This window comes from Grus americana, chromosome 1 (genome assembly GCF_028858705.1).
Source record: "Grus americana isolate bGruAme1 chromosome 1, bGruAme1.mat, whole genome shotgun sequence".
Classification (NCBI taxonomy): domain Eukaryota; kingdom Metazoa; phylum Chordata; class Aves; order Gruiformes; family Gruidae; genus Grus; species Grus americana.
Window position 1 is genome coordinate 104,053,955 of NC_072852.1, and position 22,021 is coordinate 104,075,975.

Here is a 22,021-nt window from a genome sequence, read left to right on the forward strand (position 1 = left end):
TTGTATAGGCATCAGATTCTTTTCAAGTTGCTGGGACCAAGCCAGGATTCCAATTTTTGCCTGAAGCAGGCAAGAGACTCTGCTGAAACGAAACTTCAACATCCCTATTGCAAACAAAAGTATGCCTTGAGAGCGTACGCTCAGTTCCATTGCCTGAATACACACGCAGGGGCAGAGTCTTCTCTGCATCATCTAGGGGAACAGAAGTGCTGTTCTATGTTCGCTATATATTCTTTAACATACTTTAAGCATCTTATGTGTTACTCCAGTTGTAACACTGTACTAAGCTGCGGTATCACTTTTTTTTTTTTTTTTTTTTAGCAAAAGAAGATATAATTAGGACATACTTCATGGATGGGCCAGGAATCAACTCTATTCCTTCTTCACCCACCCGCCCACTCTAAATCCCCCAAACAATCCAACCCTGAATATTCCCTCACATGTTGTATGTAACATGCACAGTATTTCATACATGGAGTTGCTAGGTTAGACTCACAGGGCTTGAGCACTGTAAGCTACTGTTACTCAACAGCCTTTATTGATGTGCAGTAGCAAGGAGCCTGCTCAGGGTATGTAAAACCATTTTTTCATTTGGATGACAATGTCTACGCAGATCATTAACTTCTACCCATTGACGCCTCTCTAGTTGTTTCCAGTGATTCTTCTCTCACTCATAAATGGGTGAGTATTGACAAAGGAGAGTAAAATCCAGACACTTTTACATTTTCGGGGCTAAAAGTCACTGTTTCTGGTTTATGACTGGATGCTAAATAACTGTGCTTTCTCCTGCCTATGTATCAGAGGGAGCAGGGTAGACTGACCGGGATATGTATCCTCTTAGCAGCTAGATTTTCATACCCGGCATTTCGGTAAAAGCGGAAATTGAAAAAGGCAGGCTAGTGAGTGACAAGAACTACAGCAGCTTCATTGGAGGTCTAGGGGAGGGGTACAGCTTGGGACCTAGAGAGCAGCACGCCTCTCCTTGCTCTCTGTGGGAAGAACCAGAGCACAGCTTCAGCCGGCTGTTAGTTTCCAGTGCTTACTCTTTCGAGGCAATAAGCTGCAAGAGCTCTGTTGATGCACCTCAGGTCTGAACAGCATCACCTCTGCTCCATGATCTTCCTAGGAGTGCTCTCCTGAACGTGAAAATCGGCCTGAATTTTATGCATACCACCAGAAGAAAAAAGTCCAATGAAAATTTTCTAATTACACAGCTCTTTTTCCCAAAGGAAAAATTAAACAACACAAAATCCCGTCATATTAATTGTTTTCTTTCAACCTCTATATAAGATGTCTATTTTTATGGCTTCACTCATGGATTTTGTAACTTCTGAATACAGAAACATGTGCGGATTTTTGGTGGGAAAGACAATGTATATGTATAAATTATTCCCAATGTACTTCATGCTCATATAAATCTGCCCTCATTGGTACTACACTCAGATTTAGATTTGTGTAGTGATCACCAACTTACTCTGATCTTGCAAAAATTGTACCAAACGTTTCACCTATGTTTGCTGTGGTAAATTAACTCTGATAGGGATAGCAGCATATTTACATCGTTTGTACATCAGTAATTTTTAACAGCAAATTATACTGCTAGAAGATTTAGTTTAACTACAATGGATTAAGGTAGAGGGTTATTACAGTTGTGATTTAATCATCTTGCAATTTTTAGTATTTTTATCTGCGGTTATAAAATCTAAATTTGTATTATCCCTCTATAAGCTTTATGTTCCCTATTCCTACCATTGTTATAACATATGGTCTTTAGGTTTCCCTTACTACTTTGGTTAATTGTGGAACCGTTACTGCTGTTACAACCTTAAGCCACCCACACAGTATTTCTTTACACATACATGGTATTTGAGACTTGTAGGTTTATAGTAGTGTGATTGCCAATTAGTTTGATAGTCATTTTACCACTGAACTCACACAGTAGCTGCCCATGGAGAAATGTCATTTTTCCCCTTATAGCAGTAAAAGTCACATCTGATGAACATTCTCTGTGTTATAGTATCTTTTTTTTTTTTTCTAGTAAAGTGAATTATATAGTAGGATGAGTAAATGACTTTTTCATCTGTAATTTATATTTGCATTATCGGGAAGGAGGAAAATTTTTAACTTGTTTTTTATAATTTCATAATTTCACTGAAACCGTGGGACTTGGCAATACAGAGTGTAAATTTGCAATTAATTTTGTGCAACATCTCTATTATTTATGGCAATAATGGGGGAATTAAGCTGCAGTCTCAAGCTTCTCTGTCTCCATGAACATTAGACTTTTATTGGGCTTACTTACAAATAAAATCTTACATTTATGGGAAAAACTTGCAAATTCTGTAACAGTAAAAGAAAACACACTTTATTCAAAAGCATCCTTCAGGAAAGCTCAAAGTACTTTACTGTTACGAGTACATGCATAATAAGTTGCTCATTTACTTTTACATTTTCAGGGTTGAGGCCTAATTAAAATACACCATGGCACCTTTAAAAAATGATTTTCACTGACAAAAAGTTCCAGTATTTGCTGTTTTTCACAAACCTTCAAACTCAGCCCCGTCTTTAAATTCTGCACAGGTAGATAAACGTAACTTTGCAAAAATAATCTTTCAAAAAATTATAGATGGCTTAAACAATCTAGCTTTACTAGTTTATTGTAAGACAGACTCCAATTGAAACTGTAACTGCCTTTTTTTTTTTTTTTTTACCAGACAATAAGAGAGCAATGGTTTTGGTTAACAAAAATAAACTGTGTACTCAAATCACAGACACAGACACATTTTCCAGGTACAGCTAGAGCCGCAGAAATGTTCTCATGGTGCACAAAGACATTTCTCCAGCAGGCTTTGTCTCTCCCAGCTAAACCTCATTTTGACAAAAAATGATAGGAAGCCTCTCCTCAAACTATCGTTAAGTGAATGCAAATTTCTGAATGGCCAGTTCATGAGAAAAACAGGGACACAGCAGTTCTTGAAAAAGTTGATGATTCATGTAAGGATCACTGACTTGGTCTAATTTCGTAAGCTTTGTATCAAATGATTTTTACGTATATTTGCTGTGGTAAGTGAACTCTGATACGGATAGCAGTATATTTACATTGTTTGTACATCAATAAGGTTTTAATAGTAAATTGTATTGTTACAAGATTTAGTTTAACTAAATTGGATTAAGGTAGAGGGATATTAAGGTTGTGATTTAGTCATCTTGCGATTTTTAGTATTTTAATCTGTGGTCATTAATACATTCAAATTTACTTTTCTTAACATTGCAACAAAAATAGCCTTGTAGTCTACAGTTATCTTAGTCAATAACCTAACAGTTATAAAGACTCATTTTGATTTAACAATTTTATTATTTTTAATACTATTTAAAGCTATGATTTGAGGTTGGTAAGTTTTTATTCACTTAAATGATGATCGATATGAGATTTGCAATCTTTTTCCTGTGCAGAAAAATCTTGTAACATAGGAATGACTGTACTAGATTGGAAAATACCACCATCTAGTCCAATTTCATTTACAACCAGATGAAAAATGGAATACATAAAGTTCACCTTGTTCACTCACCCATTTTCTGACTCCAGAGTCTAGAAACTTTCTGCATTGGTGACTGTATTCACACAATTCACTTTTTTCATGTAATTTCTAATTTAATTTAACTGCTACAACCTCTCTTTCCAGCTATCTCTTTTCCAAGCTGAAGAGTGCTAGTCTGTTTAATCTCTCTTAGCGCAGACACCATTTCCAAACACCAGCCACCCTCACGTTTTTTTCTCATTCCTATCATATCTTTTTGAATCCGGATAACCAGTATTTCCGATGCAGAGGTGCAGCATTAAGCATGCAAGGCACACCGTAAGGTGCACTATTTAAGGTGCACCAGAGATTTATGCAATGACACGGCAATGATTTCTGTTTGGCTTTCTGCTCCTCTCCTGCTGGTGCCACCAGTTTACCTGCCTTTCTGTATCGACACGGAATCCTGCCTGGTTTTCAACAAGTAGCTGCAATGATCTAACATCTCTTCACAAAGTATTATCAGCAGCTCATTCAGACCTCACATTCACTGTTCAAGCGTGTACAGTTGAATTGGTTTGCTAGAACGAATGCATCGCTTGCATTTATTTTAACATTTTCATTAGACTCCTTCTGCGACTGCGCGTTGCGATTCTACAAAATTTCTAAGTTAGTTAAACGTCACGTGCCCATAATGGTCGCATCTCTTTTGCCTAGCGGCCTCTCCCTGCACAGTGCAACCCAGCTCTTCCTCCTCCTGCCTCTGCTTGGCAGCCGCCCTCTCCCTCCCCAGCAAAGAGCAAGAGCGCTGTGGGCTCAAATGATTGCGTCAGTGACACAGTAGGGCCCCATGACGTGTTTCTTGGTAGTGAAATAATTAATACCACTTCAGATAACAAATGAGAGACTTTAGTACAATTCGCAGTCTTGAAATATCTCAAGTTATTTTACAAGCGGCCTGTGAAAACAGCATTACGGGGCAGGAGGCGTGGGGGGGATTATTCCCTTTGACAGTGAAGGAAAAATATGCATAATCTCTGGTAGACTTCTGTAAATACCCTGACACTGAAAATTATGAATCTTTCATAATTTCATCATAAAAGTGATTTCAAAGGTTATGTGAATTGCCAGGTAATCACGTATTTTTGTTAAATACCCTCACTACATAAAAGATCTGTGAAATGGGAATGGGCACTGTTCAGCATATGAGTACATAGTTTTAATTTATTTAAAATTTCTGTCATAAAAATACAGTTGTACTATTGCTGTCTAGCAGCAGTAATACTTAGCACTATCTACTATGGTACTGCAGGTATTCAGATATACATTTTGAAAACAAGTAAAAATTTGAAGTCTCATTACTTTTTCTTTCTTTGAAGCAGGTTCTGTGGACACTTCAGACAGAAATTGGGTCTTATCTTAATATTCACACCTTATCAAAGTTGTGAAGTGTTACATAAAATAAGCAAATAGAGTAAATGCTTGATAAGTGCATAACAATATAAATGCTTTAACCTTATCATGAAAATTATTTATCTATAATAACGCAGACGGAGTGACAAGAAAAAAGAACAAACCAAAACCCAAATTTTTGTTCTACTTGTCTCAGTATGCAGCAAATAAGTACAAAAAATCAAATTAATGGAATATTTGGGCATGATTATGTCGCAGTGCCTGTTACACAACCTTCCAAATAAACTTTCTTAAATGAAGCTCAAAGAATGGGGTTTAGCCCTAATGTTAAACACGGTCCTAATCTCCCAAAGACACACATGCATTTGATTAAAAAACAGATGCAGCTTCCCTGATTTCCATGGGATTGCTCATAACGCACAAAGTGTGCACGTAAGCTTTTGCAGGGTCGGGCTGGGATGTACAGCCTGATTAATGACATTTGTCCAGAAGACAAGAAATCGCAGATCATAGGAAGGCACCCATCAGAGTGCTAATGTTAACAACATACTGTGTGATTATGTATGATACTAATTCAATTAACATGTAATTATAATGTATGTTTAATATCATGTAAAACTGATGAAAAGTTCTTAAGATTTCTTAAGTTCTTAAGCCTGTGTCCTGGGCTGCATCAAAAGAGGTGTGACCAGCAGGTCGAGGGAGGTGATCCTGCCCCTCTACTCTGCTCTTGTGAGACCCCACCTGGAGTACTGCGTCCAGCTCTGGGGGCCCCAGTACAGGAGAGACATGGAGCTGTTGGAGCGAGTCCAGAGGAGGGCCACAAAGCTGATCAGAGGGCTGGAGCCCCTCTCCTGTGAGGACAGGCTGAGAGAGTTGGGGTTGTTCAGCCTGGAGAAGAGAAGGCTCCAGGGAGATCTAATTGCGGCCTTCCAGTACCTGAAGGGGCCTGCAGGAAAGCTGGAGAGGGACTGTTTATCAGGGAGTGTAGTGACAGGACAAGGGGTAATGGGTTTCAGCTAAAAGAGGGTCGATTTAGATTGGGTGTTAGGAAGAAATTCTTTACTGCGAGGGTGGTGAGGCACTGGAACAGGTTGCCCAGAGAGATTGTGGAGGCCCCATCCCTGGAAGTGTTCAAGGCCAGGTTGGATGGGGCTTTGGGCAACCTGGTCTAGTGGAGGGTGTCCCTGCCCGTGGCAGGGGGGTTGGAACTAGATGGTCTTTGAGGTCCCTTCCAACCCAAACCATTCTATGATTCTATGATTTCAGTACAGGCATGACAAAAAGATACCATCTGTAGAGTTTAGACTGAATAACACACTGCTAGATTGCAGGTCCCGTTTTTTCCAATGCTTTTGCCCTACTATGTATGTAAGTAGTGCTTCCAATGCAGCACAGCTCTGCTGCTGATACATCATTTCGGTTTTGATTGCTGAAAGAATAGCTGTGGAATGCAGCTAGGATTAGTTCACATTCCTGCAACGGTTAGTGGTTATCATGTATTTTATGGCACTTATTGCCACACTCTTAAAACCCCACTTTTTTCAGTGCTACATGCTTTTATTTCTATGGTTTTTATCTGTATTTTTCTTTCACTAGGATATGGGCAATGCAAAGAAAGTAATTAATGCTAATGAAATATCAGAGGATGAAACTGAGAGCTTAAAATATAAGATGTTGATGGAAAGAATAAATTTATTGACAAAGGTCAATTAATTACAAATTAAGTCAAGAACAGGCTTTTTTGACAGAAAAAGAGTCTGTTCTCATGATAATAATCTTGGAAAAATCCAACACATTTACTACATTCAGTAATACATAAATCATCCACTGTTATTTTTGACCAAGATCTGAAGTTAGAAGTTAGGTTTTAGTTCACAGAATCATAGAATTGCTTAGGTTGGAAAAGACCTTTAAAATCATCAAGTCCAACCATTAAGTTGATGTTCAGAACTAATAAAGCTGATTTTTGGAACGCTCAACTGACCAAGACTAACTCTGAAAACATTTGACTGCCGTTTTCATTTCTCCCCTTTCCAGAAGACTTCCTTTTAGCATACTGTTAATACTGCAATATGGCTAAAATAACTGCACTTTTCCAACATTAGTCTTTTGAACACAGTATAAATGATCATCTTCCAACTGTTACAAAGAGAATTAAAATAGCTTTTTGAAGCATTAAATATCATATATTGAAGGAATCCAGCAACAGATGGGGAAACCTATGACTGTAACACTTCTAAAAGTTTGTGTGTCTTTTTTTAAATGATATTTTATTCTTTCATAACTTGAATCCTTTGATTATAATTTATTTGGAAGGAAAGATGACCTAGATTTTCATGTGTGGTATTAAACGTAAAACTTAGATCTTTTCAGGAACCTATCTCAACTGGAGGTTTGTGAGTTCTAGTGTAACATCAGGTAGCTGCTGTGGCTACCATGATGAATAGAATAGAATGGAACAGAACAGAATAGTTGAGGTGGAAGGGACCTACAAGGATCATCTAGTTCATCTGCCTGACCAATTCAGGGCTGACCAAAAGTTAAAGCATGTTATAACATCATTCAAATGCCTGTTAAACACCGACAAAGATGGGGCATCAACCACTCTGTAGGAAGCCTGTTCCAGGGTTTGACCACCCTCTCAGTGAAGAAATGCTTCCCGACGTCCAGTCTGAACCTCCCCTGGTGCAGCTTTGAACCATTCCCATGCGCCCTGTCGCTGGATCCCAGGGAGAAGAGCTCAGCACCTCCCTCTCCACTTCCCCTCCTCAGGAAGCTTGCAGGGAGGTCGCCCCTCAGCCTCCCTCTCTCCAAACTAGACAAAGCTAGAGTCCTTAGCCGCTCCTCAATTTGATGAATTAATGACAATTCTAAGACTCTGAATGAATAGAACAATTTAAATATGGGCATATCTAAAATAGTTCCCCAATTAAATTACTTCCTTTTTAAACTCAGGTAATCAATAACAAAAAGCGTGTGATAACAACAAAAAGTGTTATAGAGAAATATAAGGCTGAAATGGACAACTGTAAATAATCAGTGGGTAACTTGGAGAGGTTACTATGCACACAAGATTTTCATTAATATGAAGCCACTTTTTCTCTCGTTTCTCCAGCTTTGTTTCTCCTATTGCCTTTCTCAAGGCAATGTTTGGCCAATCACAGACACATTCAATTTTAGACAACTGTGATTGTAAACACTCATTAAAAGTCTAGTCTGGGTTCTCCACCAAAGTTTGTGAAAGCATGAAGAATTAGCAGCACCATTCTGTAGCCATCAAGTCAAAAGAGAGAGAAGGGTTTAAGATATGTCCAATCCTACAAAACCCTAATCAGATGATCCCGAGGGGAATGAAGACTGTATTGTATATGATCTCTGTTTAAAACACATGCTAGCTCTTGAGCCTGTTTAATTTTCACTTACATTGAGATAAAAAATGTGAGTTAGGCTTGTGCTTGAATACAGAACTAAGCTCAAATGCTGCCATGCATCCACCATTGATTCAGAGAATTCTTCACAGAATATTTAATATGTTAGGATTTTGAAAGTCGTTCTGACAGACAAGAAGCTGGGATAGTATTAAACAGGGTTAGTAGACAGAATATAAGATAACTCAGACATATTTTCAAAAGTAAAAAAAAAGTAAAAAAAAAAATTCCTGAAAGTATTTGAGCAGCATTAACATCCCAAGCCCTAGAATCTTCTCATTGTGCTCTGTCTTCAGAACAGACAGCTTAACAGTTCATCACTTTTTTAATAAAACAAACACATTAGAAAATGTGCTTTAGACTGACCCATGTGTTGTTCTTATTATGAATATTAATTATGTTATTATAGACAACTGCATGCAAGTATGGCCTATAAAAACAGAAGAAAAAGTTTCCTGCACTTGAATTTTCCTGATGTTCTTAGTTTCTCCATAACCCTGCAAACAGACCAACAGCAAGATGTTTTGCACTGCATACAACCCATCTATTTTATTACGGTGCTGAAGGCAACCATACATTACTGTGAATTTCTCTTGTGTATGAATTATTCCCCTGACTGTTTATTTGGTTGAGAAGGATTTGGAATTATGTAAAAATCCAACAGTTCACTTGTATTATATAAGAAATAGAGAGAAGAGCATTCTGCACGGGAAATCGAAACTAAAATCTCTGAGTGTCATAGTAGCAATTTGCAGCAAAGTTTTCCACAGAAATTATTTTGTAATAATTAGTGGATACTACTCAAAAGCACCAGGAATTAAAAAAGCAGAATTTCAATCACACAAAAACAATTAGCACACTTCCCCACAGTCATGCTATAATACAGGGACTTGTGATAACAATAACAACAAAAGAGTCCCATAGGGACGGGGAATCTATAAAACCACTCAGAAATTACTTGGCACAAGGTCTTGTGGTGGAGGAGAGCCAACCTGATTGTAATAAAAGACTAATTTCTTCTTAGCGTTACTAACTCCAGAAATATTGGGAACAGATGCTTCAGCGATGAACTGGAGGGATAGGACTCTGGAATTAAGCAACCTTTAAAAACTTAAATAACCCAAGGCTGCTATTGTTTTGTAAACCACACAGCTTATCTAAAAAAAAAAGCCAAACCAACCCACAAAAAAAGACAATCTGACATATGGGTGTCCACGCACAATAGCAACCAAGCACTCACACTACCAAAACTGCATTGTAGGGGATAAACAAGATCAGGATTGATGACAGTAATTGTGCCAAAGAATCTCAAAGTACGCCCAAGAACGCAATTCAGCCCAGAAATAGAGTGAATTCCTGCACTAGAGACAGTAATTGAGTCAAACTCAAATCTAAACAAAAAAAAAAAAAAAAAAGGTGGAAAGGCTTTACATATTAACCTTCTACAATGTTCCCTTTCTCTAACGAATTAATACAGTCATAATAACTAGCTTCTGTCAAGTATGTCCAGGGACCTGGTCCAAAGTCAATGCTAAAGACCAACAGGGCACTTTGAATTCATTAAAATGAAAGTTGTCTCTTCTCTGTAGGATGCTGAATGCAGTTCATGACCTGATGTGTGTACAGTAGAGACTTGTTAGTCACAAGAAAAGAAGTATATGAAATAAATAGAATGGCTTCCTTAAATTGTCAGTTTTGGGGATTTGTCAGTCTTGGGGATTTTTACTTTTTGACTACCCATAACATATTCCCATAAAGATTTATATTCTGGCTTTTGTTGCCCAGGTTCCTTGTCTCTTACCCTTTATGCTGGAAAAGGAAATTGTATATTAACGTAAATTGATACTCCTGATACTTCTTTCCCTTGACTGATGGTTTTCTATTACAGACTTGCAAGAATTCAGGCTGGAAAGAAACCCAAGCATCTTGATTGAAAGGATTTGAAACATTCTTTTCAGATTCATGCTATCTAAATCACAGCAGGATGACTTATAATCAAAGTTTTTCAAAAAGAACATAAATTTGGGGAAAAGGAAAAGGCCATTCAGCCCATTGCAAGTCATCTTGGTTAACACAGTTCCTCCAGAATAGTATCTGCCGCCTTCTTTAATGACCCCAGTGCCTCCAATTCCAAACTTGGCTCAGTAGGCTATTGAAAAATTGTATTTCTCTTTGAGTGAAGAGTACTTCCGTGTGTTGATTCTGAATTTCATTTTTTCAGTCACTTCCATTTGTGCTTTCCCGTTCAGTCTTTTATACTCAGCCAAACAGTGAGTCAAGTGTTATTGAATAAGGTTTTCCACCCTGTATTTCTCAGAGTAGATGAGTTTGTAATTCTCTCTCTTTCTCAGTTTTTATGATGAAAAAACCCGAACTCAGCTGTGATTAGGTACAGCCATTTACGATACTGTACACTTCAAACCAGACTTCTCTTCCGCTTCTTGCCTCTAAGGTATGTTTTAAGCTAATCTTTTAAAACATTGGTACTCAATTTTTTTCACTTTTTTCACTCCAGCTTTGTTGACTATGCTTTTCTGCACCCAATGTGACGGCCACACTGCAGCGAAATATTAGCCTTTAAAGATTTTTGGTTTAGAGTCCTACAGTAATAGAACTACAGCAATGCTCCCTTTGTATTTCTAGTCTCTCTCCCTCTCTCAGTTGTTAAGAAGGAAACTCATTTTAACCCTGCTGTCAGAAGCACGGTGCAGCCGAGACACGCACCACCGCCACAGCAGGCTCTGCACCTTCAGCATTTTGGCACGGTGCGCTGAGACGTGCAAGGCACACACCTGGCGTTCTGCTCTAGGAACACACCTGTGTCATGCTGCTACTCAGCCCATTCATCACTGTGTACGCTGCGCATTGAAAGTAACCCACACAAAGTACGACATCCCACACGGAGGCCCCAGGTGGGTCTGGGAGGAGACCCAGGCCCAGTACTGAGCCGTACTGATGCTTCTGTCGGCTCCTGAAGGAGCTAGTCCCGCGAAGCGTGCACACGAGCCAGCCTCTCCCAGCACCACGGCACCCAGTTTTCTCCATGGTGCGGTCTCCAAAGTCAACACAGAACAGACACCCCAAATCAGTAGTGCGGCAAAAAAGGGGGATGGCTACGCAATTGATTTCAATGCCTCAAAAAGTGCTAAAATATTACCTTAAGAATACCCTTATACCCTTTTTTTTATTCACTGTCTGAATAACCTCACATGCAAAAATTAATAGGTCAGATTAAATCATCTCCAAAGTCACTCATTGTAGATTTTGCTTTTATTTTATTGTTCTGGGGAATGCTGTAGCTTTGAGTTTTACCAAGGTCATCTTTCATCCAAAAAACTTAATATAATTAGTATCAATACTGTATTTTGCGAGGCTCACACTGGAAGTTATTAACTGTGTTTCAAAAGTGGAGTGTCAGAGAAACCAAGGGCAGAGAGAGCAATCTTTTCAGCTTCAAAGGCACAGTTGATGACTTTAGTTCACTGGTTAGTGAGACAGACGTGCATTTTTTATTAAAGGTGTTAGCAATAAATTTGAAACTATAAGCATTTTTCTCTCTTTTTCTTCCCTTTCCTCATTTTTAGACCTTGCCAGCACTGTTTCAGCCTTTTTTTAACATCCCACATGACATTGGAACAGTTGCTTTAGTTGTCCTTGTTGTTAACTGTAACGATACTTAGTTGTATAATTTTGCTTTTAACAGTGAAGCACTTCATCAGTATCCTGACAGCACAGAACTTGCCAAAATCTGCCTTATGCAGTAACATCAGAAAAAAAGATCTTGGTTTTCACTGGTACTATCTTTAAATACCATAAATATCCCTCTAAATAAAATAAAACTACATTAGCCTTGTGATCTGATATAAATACAGCAACAATAAAACATATTCAACAGAAACTATTTGCCTAATCTTTCTCCTTGTTATAAGAAATGCATTATATTTCCCTTAAAACTCATCATTGAAGATATGCCTGACAATGCCTTTAAAACAAAGACAAAAGTTTTAATAAGATCCTAAAGATCATAGATTCAATTCTTTCAAATGAAGTTCAACAATAAATTTTGAAGCATATTTACAGGGTCTTCTTTACAATAAATATTCACTTTTGAGAAGAAAAAACATATGTAATGAGAAGCCTTTTTAGTGGAGAAAGGTTTAACAAGAACCAATGTATGGTCGTTAACCTCAGAGAAATTTAACTGAGAAGTGAGGCTCAAATTTGTAACAACGAGGATAGTTAACTGCTGAAGAGAAACACCAAGGGAAATCATGGAGTCTCCATTTCTTTGGGTCCTAAATTAAGTCTACATATGTTCTGGTGGATGCTCTTCAATAAAACAAAAGTTTCTGTTCCTCACTATAAATCTATGAGAGTGAAATCTATACAAGAATTTAGGCTAACTAACTGACCCAGTGGGTCCCTTTGGACTTAGCAGATCACAGATTTTAATCTATGAATAACATACTAAACTACACATAGTCCCACTGAAAATGAATGAGTTTATGTATATGTAAAGTATTACATAGAGGAAAGGATACTACAGCCTGTTTTCCCGTAGAGGAAATTCTTCACATATTTGCAGGTCAACCTCATGCTTATGGAGCACTGCAGGCAACACTGACAATACACCAAACATAGTCTGTCTCTCTTTGGACTGGAAAAATCCAGATTTGTCCAAACCTCAAAACTACTTGTCAGCTAGATGGAATAAACTCATTTAACCAATTTGCAAGCCAAAACGCTTGTAGAGCTGTAAATACTTGATCCCAAAAGCCTCTTGAAATCAGTGGAATTCTGGCTTTGAAAGCAGCAGGTATTAATATTTTTATTATTATTATTATTGTTGTTGTTGTTATTATTATTATTATTTTGAAAGTCACAAGATTAGTAAGCATGACTGGAGCATGAAGTTAGTATGAATAATACTGGTTTCATGTCTTGCTTACACCTGAATGTTGAAAATGACCACACATTAACAAAATGTAGGATACGTTATGACTGAGGTCACCACTCAGCTGGGTGACGTCGTAACGTTATGCCTGAGATCAGATGACAATGGTCAGTATGGTTATGGTCTTCAGCACCCATTGACTTTGAAGTTACGCTTCACATAGAGGTGGTGATACTGATGACTCCAGTCCCTCCCATGGAGTCCTTCGAAAGGCCCGTGATTCGTTGCTGGTTCCATGTGGAGGCTGGGCAGGAGGAGTGTGAAGATCCTGCCTTCTGTGCCACCTGAGGGAAAGTCTCAGGATGAATCTCAGAGCAAAGGACTTCCTTTGCAGGCAGTGAGCGAGCACGCTTCCAGCAGAAGGGACTCTTAATTTGGAAAATCTCTCGTACCGCTAGCTTACAATAGAGTCTGTTAGACTGCATAATTCATAGGCGGTAGGAAAAAAAAACCCAGTGTGATCAGAGCTCAGGTTAGGAATGTTTGAATTCCTGACGCATTGCCGAAGCCTCTCTGGAGCTCAGCTATATAATGGAATCTTTATCAGACCATCAACCAATTGTGATACTTATCTGTACAGCGTTGCATTTTGGGTTAAGTGATAATCCATCAAGGCTGGAAATCACTGTGTACTTTTTAAGTTGCATACTTCATTACTGCAAGCTGACAGCTGGATGGATTTGTTAGCACTAGAAATATTTGTTCCAGAAACAAAGAGCAGGTTCCTAATATATGATATTACGATATTTCCTTGCCTTTCATGTATTCAGTGAGCCTGTGTTGTAATCTATGTCTCATTTATGATGTTCATTTACATGGCAAACTATACAGAGTATGAAATCTATCTTTATTTGTTCCAGAACGCAACAGCCTCCTTTCATAAATAATATGACCAAATAACATATAATAATGACGACGGTCTTCATCTTAAATCATAATAGCTGTTAAGATGAGAAAATTGCAATTTTCTAAATTGCTTAATTCTTTGCTTTAGCTTCTAAAAGATAAAAATTGAAAAGCCCAAGCACATTTCATGGCAATCGAGGTAACCAGCATGATACAGGTCATGTTGCCAGAATTTTTGTTGGTGGCTACACTGCGTTAGCGCTGTGCATTTTGAGTCAAAGTTTACTCTTGGATTGATAATACAGCTATAAAGTATCTTTTAAAAGTATTTGAGAACTGAGAATTCCATATGGAAACACTTGGTTTTGATGTGGTCAGCTCACAATAAAAACATTAGGATATTTCCATTTTTTTAGTATGTAGTGATAATGGAGTTTCACGTTTAGTTTCACACTGCATGAAAACATACTTCCTCTCATAACTGCAATCTGATGCTACTTACCGCCCTGTTGTCCTACTTACTCTGAGCCACAGGAAGATATCTTCTGTGGGTGCAAGAATACCCAAAATTCCTAGCCTTAATTTCAGAAAATATAGATTATTTTCATACTATGTTTGAACAGCCTCGTGCTTGAAGCTAGCATGTTTTTGGTCTATGGTCACCATGCATGTGAGCATGTACTGTTTGTCATGATTCTGATCCTCTGTGGACACAGAAATCTGTAGAAATCTAGCCAGTAAAGTAAGAAACTGCTTGAGTTTTGGGTTTTGGTTTGGTTTGGTTTTGGTTGGGTTTTTTTTTTGGTTGGTTGCTATAGGGAGACCTTATACCATGAGGCTAAAGCATAAGAGGAACACCTGAGGACTCCTAATTTTAATTTTTTTTTTTTTTTTTGCATATATCAAATCTGTGTATATGATCCACTGCACTAACATTCTCAAAAGCCACTTTCATGATATTATAAGAAGGCTTTTCCTGGCTCTGTATCTATCAGACCTAAAAACCAAAGAGTTCTTTGAGGTAGAACAGATGCTACAATCTCCTCTGTTGATCTTAATTTTGTGAGCTTTGAGAATTCGCAGCATTAATTGTACCACCAAGCCTGACTAGTGGGATGAAACCCTAATTAAATGTTGCTTAGGCAAAGGAACAAACATTCTGTTTCCCCTAAAATGGGCACAGTGGACTACTAAGCCTCTTGAAAATATACTTGTAGAACTTTAGAAACTCCAAGTCCTGTTCAACACATGAGGAGTCATAGAAGGCACAGACACATGAGGATTAGGCAGGCACACATTAGAAGAATAATTTCTTGAGAAAAAGCTGGCAGAATGGACTTAAGCATCAACATTATAGAGCTTTTTTTGTTGTTGTTGTTGTATCTGTTTTAATCCTATTGTTTTTCTCTTTCCAAAAACTCTGGAAATTAGCAAGTCATGCAGCTTAAACAGCAAGTGAAACCAAATGAGCTGTATATACTAAAGGAGTCAGGAGAAACACTGAGGGATCTCCAAAGAAACAGACAGAACTGATAACAATTCACCTCCCTTGCTCATGTTGGGCAAAAGTATTCTGGATTCCCCTGTGCATGGCATAGTTCTTGTGTATTTCTTCAAGTACCACAGGAGAAGACAGGAGCACAGGGCTGCCTAATCATTATTTTTTTAAAATCTGGGTTCTAATTTCCTCATATTTCCATAAACATCTCATCTGAATCCCACCACAACAGGTATATTTTCATATAAAAAAAATTAACTTTTTGAACCTAAAACAGTAACTCTCAAATCTTGCCATCTTGCTCGCTGCTCTCTGGGTACGTTGGATCTCTGCTTTGGGTTTGTCCTCCCCGTTGCACAAAGCCTAGGATTTGCCCCAAGGAGCCACACGCGTGCTGATGAGCTGAGGCCATACGCAAACACAGCCGTGGAGTTTTTCTTCTAACATCAGAGCCCTTGGTAGCAGAGAGCACACGGAAAGGGAGGTGGACAGGGTTACACTCCTGCGTCTCCCCTCTGCACCCGTTAACTAGTAGTGGACCTTGGGAAACTGGGCACCATTTCTCTTCCTGGTCTCCCCCACCTAGCCCATACAAGTGCCAAGGAACGTAAGGGCACTTTGTGCTCCCGGCCTCTCTATCAGCTGGTTGCAGATGCTGGCTAGGGAAGGTTTCCCAGCTACTACTCAGCTGTAGCTTGTGGATGTTTCACCTGGATAACTGATAGCTCTGACCAGAGACAGCCCTGGAGGTTTCAAGACTTAGGGAAAGAGGCTTGTAAAATAGGTTTGGGATTTCATCACGGTCTAACTTAGGTTTACCATGATTTATTAGCACACCTTCTAAACAGCTGGGAAACAAGCAGAATGAAAAATAAAGGTAATAAAAGAAGTCATTATAAAATCAAGAGATGGCATTCCTTGCAGGATGGGTGCTGAAGGCTTACTTGAATGTCTGGTGGGAGAAAAATAATCTAAAGAACTGTTGGTTTGAACCTCAAGTTGTTTGGTCTCCTGGGAAATCTAGAAGTTGGATAAGCCAGTAGGAGATTATTGTTAGAGAAGGGAAGATGAGAAAGAAGAAAGAAAGATGGGAAAGCTGTAATTATCTTACCTGGTTTGAGTAAAACCAGGCACAAATTAGATTTTATGTTACTGCTACAGCTATCAAGTAGTGTATAAACCAACTAGCTTTTAGCATGCTGTCAGACAAAACTGCTTTTAACATTAGACAATGGTAATTTTTTTTATTATCAGAGTTGAATGCAAGTAAGCATACACAACTATATTTAAGATATGTCTACCCTTATCTCCCCTGTCCCTCACACATTCTATAGCTTTTCCTTGCTTTGTTGTTTCTTTCTCTGTCAATATCTCAAAGTGCCAAGTTATATTAATCAGATTATGTGAAAGAAAAATGAAATCACAAGGAAAGAACTGGTAATGCTTAACATTTTTTACACGAAAAACTTGAGGACTACAAGTACTGTCCAAGTAGTTTCTGCATTTAAACTGCCTATAATGAAACAGGTATTCTAGTCTTTTTCTTTTTTTTTTTTTCTCCCTCATATAGACACCAAGGTAAAAATGGGAGAAAAAGAAAGTAATTTTTTAGCTAAGATGGCTGAAATTTATCCTATTAAATAGAAATATTCACACAAATTAAATTCACAATAGTTTTCAAAATGATCGCATCCTCAAACCCTTCCTTAATCCACTGTAAACTCTTCTTCTAAATTTAGCTTCACAGATTTCCTTTAAGTAATCTTTCTTTTATATCAGAGCCAAAAAAAATAAAAGCAAAGTGGATTATCATAAAGCAGGGATTTCATTCATATATAAATGTGTACATTCATTGGCTTTGTGATCACCCTGAATATTAAATAAACCCTTGAACTTCATAGTGCAGCTGCCTGCGAGCAGCATCATGTCTCTGCTATACGCAATGACTTCTGGAGATGTTTTTAGGCACTGCTATATAAAGCTTTGAACATTCTGGCACAGTCATTATACAAGTGAGTCAGCTGAGACTGAATCACCCTGATACATGCAATTGAACTGAATGGATCTATCTTCTGAGTTTGGGATGCTCTTGCAATGTTACTTTTCTACCTATATGGGAGGTGGTGGTGAGATTTTAATCTTCCATAATAAGTCAAAATTACCAAGTTTTATAACCTCTTTAACTTTTTTTTTTGGCCTTGACAGGAAAAGGATTTAAATGAAAAAAAATCACAGGGTGTTTGTGTGGGGGTGATTAACATAATGCCAGCCTGTGGGAGGGTTTTATGCACATTTGTGTGCGCAAGCTTTTCTCCTCTGTGAATCCAGAAACACAGAGCTGTTCTGACTTGAGGTGGCTTCTCCTAGACTGTTAATCACACTCCCTCTCCACCTACAGGACTTTGAAGGATTGGCACAGAACCATCTAAATTAACTTTATGCTAACAAAGAATTTCTCCAAGGGAGGCAGCCCTTCACTACTGGGGGTAAATCCACAATCCTCTTGTGCCCCTTCCCAGTCACAAAAGGCAACACTAGCATGGATCCATGCATAGCTTTCACAAATAACATTACATAAATCTGACAGAAAGGAAACTACGCATACAGTGTATAATTATTCTTTCCGTAGTTCTCTAGAATTGTTTCTTCTCATACGTTTTATTCTCATTTTATCGTACATTTCTCATCATGGTTATTAGTCTTTAAGATACCCTTGACAAATATATAAAGGGCAATACTCTTCGCTAGCATCAAATTGTGTTTAGATTTTTTGAGTTAGTAGGTAATGTACCACTAAAAGAATAATTAATTCCTGAAGGGCTGAACAAAAAAGCAAGCATACGTTTGTCTGAGAAAATGAAAAGTTTGACTAAACAGGATGTTTATGAATTATCATGCTGTCATCCAACTGGATCAGTAGCTTTTTTTCATGTTGTTTACTAAATTCCATGCAAATTAAGACAGAGAGGGGTCACATGGTTCCAGAATTAAATTATGATGGTTTGGAGATTTTTTCCCCCATTAATTCAGGCTCTTGGTAATCATGTTGTAAAATGCCTTAGATTTACAGAGTCTCTGGGCTTTTTATATTCCGTATCATATTCCTGTAAAGACATCTCCTGTGACTGCACGTGGAGTAACATATCCTCAAGGTGGACTATGTAAAAGTCATGCAGAAGAAAGGAATGTCTTGTAAAATATACCTAAGCTGATTCATAAGTATCAAGTAATAATTTTAGAATAGAATTAGTAAAATCCATCCAGCAAGACTATTATGTTAGCTATTGGAAATCCAGTTCAGAGGTATTATTAATTAGTGTGTACTACCCTATGATCTGGGGCAAACTTCTGTTTCTTTAAGGCATGATCAAACAAAATCCGATAAAGTAAGCTAAAGAGAAATGCTGCTTCCAATGTACCTGGAAGCCAAAACACAACCAAAAAAAATGTTTTGAAGGTTGAAAATATATGAATAGCTTCTCAAATTATGTCCTTATATACTCCTCCATGTCAAAAATCTTACTGGAATAAGAAGCAGAAGTGTCAAAGGAAAATATGTTTATATGGTACTTTTTGCTCAGCCAGAAACAGATACTACTGAAAATCTGAGCCTCTCAAAAATGGCTCTTACGTGGCTTGTCCCTCTGATGCGTAGATGCTCTGACAATCCAGAGAAGGTTCAGCCTAGGATTTCAGGATGGCAGAACTCTGCCTTCACAACATTCACTGTAAATTTGTGAACATTATGGGTCCAAGAAAGATAGGGGAGGAAGCGACCTAAGGAGAGCATCTTGTACATTTCCCTTTGCCATGGGAATCAAGCATTTTTAAAGGAAGCAAGGATGAAAGAAGTCATAGAACTTCAATAGCTACACTGCATCACTGCCTCCTGTGCATTTATAAAGCTTCCCCACTAAATGTCTTTGCCACTAATTCAGTGGATTTGTTTTCCCCATTAAACTCGGAAAATAAATCTTCCTCATAGTCATACTGACTCTTTTTTTTTTTTTTTTTTGAAAGCAAAAGCAAACCAGCTGGTGCCTTCAGCTTCATTTGAGAGCATATCTTTAAACTTCCTGTCCTCGTTGTTCTTTGCTCTGTCTCTATTTGTGGTCATCCTTCAGTGTGACACCCCTATTAGAAAGAGCACTCTGATTGTCATCCATTGCTGGATAAAACACCAATTATTTCAGCCTTGTCCTAATCATTCATGAATGGGATTACTACATTTCTTTATTTTTGTCTTTCATCTAATGTATTTCTAAACCCTTTTGTTTTGTTAAATTCCTCGCACCTTGCTAGCTGCAATTACTTTTGCATCTGGTTGTTTCTGATTTTATGCCTTCCTGTTTCTTCCACGCTGATATACTCTGACTTATGCTTATAGTAAACTTTGCTTCACATTTTTGTGGGTTTTGATTTCTTAGACTGTTAGATAAACAACTTCATTAGTCTATTACATGCGTCCTAGTTTTTCATCTGCATTGGGGACCCCAGACTGTCATTTTCCTTTCAACACAAGCTTTTCAAGAAACAGTCTTCCCACACTCCTTTGTCTCTGAGATTATCTGCCCAAGAGACCATATCTACCAGTTCCTTGAAGTTGCAGTGGTCTCATTTTCTCAGCTGTTTTGCTGCATTCACTTATTTTTCTGGGAAAAGCGAGTGCTCATGTTTTAGTGATTGATCGCATTCACCTAGATTTTCTTCTTTTACTTCCTCTTAAAGCAGTATCTTTTTGTTACTGTAGCATTGAATTGCACGCACTCTCATATGTGTTCGAGCTGAAAATTAGAAGAGGGTTCTCCTTTTCCAGATCTTTCTCTTGATGCTGGGCACACAAATGATGAAAATGAACACTTCAGGGTAAAGGAAAATGTGGTCCTGAACCACACTTATGTGGTAACAGAATGCCTTAATAATATTGGTACACTAAATATACAATCACATCAGTGACACAGTTTAGTTATGACCACATAAGAAGAAGAAAACAATTCATTAAGGACAGCAAACACCAACATGGCACACCAAGCACTCTGTCCTTCCAGTATCCAAGCCCTCAAAAAGCTGGGAAGTTTCTGCTGCTTGACTCAAAATGCTGTTTTATAGAGACATGATCATTCAGGTCATTCTGTGCCTTTTCAGGAAAGGGTCTTCCTGCAACTACTCAGACGTGTGAGCACTGGGCTGTTTTCCATGGTCTATCCCTTTTTTTCTGGAGGGAAAGGGCACTCTTTCTCTTTTTCCTAAAACCACAATATTTTTTTTTGCACAATAAGTAATATTAAAGCTTAAAAATGTAATTTCAGGTATCATGTCAGTTTACTACATGAAGCCTATAATATTAAAATACCAATGCCCTATGGAAGAAGAAGTTGGCTGATCTGATACTATCACAATGTTTATACAATGGACTTGCATGTAGCTCCGCTTATTGTTGCAAGCTAGGCAGGTCACTGCAACTGACTCGTAACAATGCTTCCAGAAAGAAAAGATTTCATAACTCTACCTTAACTTTCCTGGGATAAGAATACCTCATCATGTGAATATTTGCAGAGTGGTAAGTGAATGTTATTTCCTTTCTCCTTGCACAACGAAAGCCTTCCGCAGACCGCACAGGAACCTTCTGCCATTTGACTCTCCATGAGAGATTATTAGCTACCCAGAAGATGATAATCTGCAACGCCTTACACACATCTTCACTATTGAACAGTTATCTGATCAGTCACTGAATACAACCCTAAAATTAAGCTTTATATTTTGCTCATAACAAAGCAAAGCATTACCAGAAACATTTAAACAGACAAAAACCCAACAGGATAGAGGATGGGGAAGGGAGAGAGACATTTAAGCTCATTTACTCTAGTTCTGGTAAAATAAAGACACCCCTAAGATAGGAATACCTTAAACTGTAAAAGACTAACAAGGGTGACGTAATGAGATGCCTCTTTGTTATCAAGCAAGACTGCATCAACAGTAATTCCAATGCCAAGACACCTATCTTGTTTTAAACATTAGCACCCAAAATAACCAGTCTTAAAAGGTCATGTTTATTTAAAAATAGCTTGCTTGCGTTTTACATTAAAGATAATTTACTAACCTTAAAAAAATTAAATGCAAATGTATACAAATAATTTAAGCATCCTGTCAAAGTTCACATACACACTGCTAGAGCAATAAAAATATTCAAGGTCATATGAAACCTTTCTTTACCATGTACCATCCTGTGGATTATTCTGTTAAATATATATATTGAACTAAAGTGTTTGAACCCTCTCTTTAGCAATTTCTACCCTTAAAAATCAAGCCTATAATTTCCTATTTATCATGTGTTTTTCAGGCCATAACAAAGAAGCATACT

At 38.0% G+C, this 22,021-nt stretch overlaps 1 protein-coding gene across 5 annotated transcripts in view; it reads right to left on the minus strand.

Moving 5' to 3' along the window:
* CADM2 (cell adhesion molecule 2) overlaps positions 1-22,021 on the minus strand; it is a 687,808-nt gene that overhangs the window by 30,139 nt on the left and 635,648 nt on the right. The gene's annotated exons all lie outside the window — the stretch shown is intronic.